Below are 4029 nucleotides of genomic sequence, written 5' to 3'. Positions count from 1 at the left end.
TGATACTGCTGCTCACAAAGGCAGTCATGTTTCAAAGGCTTATCACCATGCCCCCACTACTGACACTTCTACAGCTTTGTAGATCAGTGGCAGATTCATCTGCAAAGGTAGCCCCATGTAGAACACATTGTAATAGTCCAATTGGGAGGTGATTGATCTAGGAAAGGACGCAGATGTATTTTGCAAAGTATGCAAAGATTAGTATATCCACAGTTTCAAAGATAGCAATAGAATAGAATATAGAAAGCACTCACATATCACTTTTATATGTTATTTTTACAAAATAAAACATCTCCCCTATAGGGAGATATACCAGTTTAGGGTCCAGTGCTTTTGTGTTTTCTCTTAAATCTTGGTCAATCAAATTGGGTATGATTTTTTTAAAAAAATAATCCATAATTTGAAATGGCTCTGGACAGAAACATATTACAAAACCAATGTAAAAAATAAACATCAATAAAAACAAGACCATAACATAACAGGGAAGCAATTATGTACAATCTAGTGCAGTCACTACCAACCATTTCTATACTCCACAACCCTAGAATGCTTCTGATATATTCTTGCACCCCTTACAAAATTTTGAAATAATGGCAACGAATTATGTACATACATTATAATTTTGAAAACCCAAGTTTTTGCACCCCCTGGAATATTGTGTCACACCCCCAGTTGGGAACCCCTGATCTAGTGAATGCATGGGCTCCCTATTATCAGGAGAACCCCAGGGATTTTGAAAAACAAATGAAAACAAAAGACATTTTGAGACCTTTCTGGAAGGGATAATATTACAGAGATTGGTTGCAATGACAGAAAAGGCTCATCCACTAGTTCCTGTCAGATGGAACTCTTTTACAGACAGGACCAGTGGTGGGATTCAGCTGGTTCGCACCACTTCAGCAGAACCAGTAGCTATTTTTTTGTTGCCCAGGCCCAGAATGGACTTCTGGAAGCAGCATCCACACAGAGAACTATTTGAATCCCACCACTGGACAGGACCCATGCTGTGCCTTTCCTGTTGGATCTGATGAGACAGGTAGATGGGTAGTTAGAGGTAGTTCCTCAGAGAGAGAGATATTTCTACAGTATGAACTGCCCATGAGAAAGAAAACAATTGGCAAATACAGAAATGTGGGAGTGTACAGTAGCAAGGAAACTGGTAGGACCTGGTAGTTCACAATCCAGACTATAGACCTTGTGAGGTGTCAGAACACCTTAGTCTCAATATGATTTTTTTAAAATGGCTTAGCGCTTAAGACAGGAGCAGTTTAAAGAAAATAGTGTACATATGCTCCTAGAAATGAAATTCTATGGTGAGACACAAAACATGGCATTGTAGATTGTGAGAGCGGAATGAATATTAACAATCTAGGCTATAAAAAAACAAAATTTTTTATCAAAAATACATTTAATTCATAATATATTGAATTAAAATTATGCCCAAAATATAAGAATTATCCTGAAGATATTATTATTGATTTTAATTAATGCAAGTATAATATTATCTCAGGATTATGTATGCTGTTTCTACCAACAACATAGAGTCAGTAAGAATATCTCTTTCAATATAGAATTACTATCAGTCTGGCTAGTGCAATCCACCATAGAATAATAAGATTATAAGCACTGAGAATGAGCGAGAGGGGAAAAACATCATACTGCATAAGCCAGCAAATAGTTAGAATCAAGGAGGGATGTTTTCTCATTAAATAATTATTACCAAATTTGACATTGAGCTCCAACACTTTAATGGCATAAAACATAGGAGTCAGAGGAGCAATGTGCCAAGAAGGGAATGAGGAACTATGAAAAATTAAAAATCTAGTAAGTGTCAGCAAATCCTTTACATTTTTCCTCACTTCAATTTCCATTGTGCTATTCTGACAATAAATGTTTTAATATTTAATTTGTACATTTTAATGTATCTTTAGTTTTTGCAATATTCAATGTAAAATAAACAAACAAAATAAATAATAATAATAATAATAAACCTTTATTGTCAAAGTACAACATGTGTACATTGAGATTAGCTGAGCCTCCCCCCGTGCTCTCTCCCCCCAACACACAGTGAGTGACAACAAACCCTCCATCCCACCACACTATGTGAACCAACTACACCACACACCGGCCTCCCAAGTCAATTCTGCATAAGTTCACAGAGATTATATCCCATTTAAAAGCCTAACAGTCCATGGATAAAAGCTATTTTTCAGCCTGTTGGTACGGCTGGCTATATTCCTATATCTCCTACCAGATGGTAGGAGAGTAAAGAGATACCGTCCAGGGTGTGAGTCATCCCTGAGAATCTTCCTCACTCTTCCAAGGCAACGAGCCCTGGCGATGTCATCCAGTGGTGTCACGGAACAGCCCACAATGTCTTGTGCTGTGCTCACTACCCTCTGTAATACTTTCCTGTCCGTGGCTGTCAGACCAGCATACCAAACCACAATACCATACGAGAGGACGCTCTCTATAGTAGACCGGTAAAAGAGGGTCATTAGCCGTTGTTCTACCCTGTTCTTCTGCAAGACGCTAAGAAAGTGAAGCCTCTGTTGGACCTTTATAGCCACCTGGGTTGTGTTAACTTTCCAGGTCAGATCTTCACAGAGGTAGACTCCCAGAAATTTAAAGAAGGAAACTATCTCCACACAGTCCTCCCTGATGTAAAGTGGGGCAGGTTCCTCCTTTTTTCTCCGGAAGTCTAACACCATCTCTTTCGTCTTGCCAATGTTTAGGTGCAAGTTCTTGTTACTACACCATATGGATAGTTTTTGTAAATCCACCCTGTATGTTGTCTCATCCCCACCTGTAATAAGACCCACCACAGTTGTATCATCTGCGAACTTGATTATCGCAGTGGATGGGTCAGATGATACACAATCATAAGTGTATAAAGAGTACAGGTAGGGGCTAAGCACACAGCCCTGTGGCATGCTGGTGCAAAGCTTCAGGGGGGTGGACAAAGCAGACCCGACCCTCACTGTTTGTAACCAATCCCTAAGAAAGTCTTGAATCCAATCGCAGATGGCGGGGGAGAATTTCAAGTCAGTCAGCTTCTCGATGAGAATGCTCGGCAAAATGGTGTTTAAAGCCGAGTTGTAGTCAACAAAAAGCATCCTGACATAACTTCCAGGTCTCTCGAGATGACTTGCTACAGAGTGTAAAGCAGTAGCTATGGCATCGTCTGTTGACCTATTTCCCCTGTAGGCAAATTGATGTTTATCAAAGTCCAGTGGGAGGCATGTCCTAAGATGTTGGAGAACCAATCTTTCGAAGCATTTCATGACTACAGACGTTAATGCAATAGGTCTGTAGTCATTCAGGCACTCAACTGCAGTTTTCTTGGGGACTGGGACAATGGTAGCTGCTTTCAAGCATGATGGTACACATGCCGTTTGCAAGGAGATGTTAAAAATCCTTGTCAGGACCCCTGCTAATTGATCGGCACAATTCCTGACCACTATCCCCAGCACCCCATCTGGGCCTGCGGCTTTGCTGGGATTCATAGCCTTCAATACAGCTCTCACTTTCTGTTCACACAGGGTGAGTGGCTGAGAGTCAGAAGGCCGGCCAGCAAAGGCTACGGGGTCTGGTCTTTTAACCTCATAGTAGGTGAAGAAGATATTCAGCTCCTCAGCCAACGAAGCATTGGTATTTGCCATGCTCCTCGTGCTGCCCTTATAGTTGGTTAAGTGCTGCAGTCCCTGCCATATTTGCCTTGGATCGTTATTCGCTAAGTGGTTCTCCACCTTTTGTTTGTATTGTTGTTTTGCCATCCTAATGCCTCTTCTGAGATTTGCCCTGGCCTCTCTGTATGCATCCCTGTCGCCTGCCTTAATTCAACTCAAGCTGGATTTAATTCTTTTGGCATTTTAAGGTGACTCTTCAGCCTCAGTTAATTGCTGCTGCCATATGTACAAAGTCTCCACTTAAAGATTCAGAACTGTAGGGTATCAATTTGATGTTATAAAGGTATGCTACATTTCTTAAGGACAGCATCATCATTTTTACATGTTAATGCTCTTAATT

Source organism: Vipera ursinii (assembly GCF_947247035.1).
Source record: "Vipera ursinii genome assembly, chromosome: 7".
NCBI lineage: Eukaryota > Metazoa > Chordata > Lepidosauria > Squamata > Viperidae > Vipera > Vipera ursinii.
Note: the sequence above shows the minus strand (reverse complement) of the source record.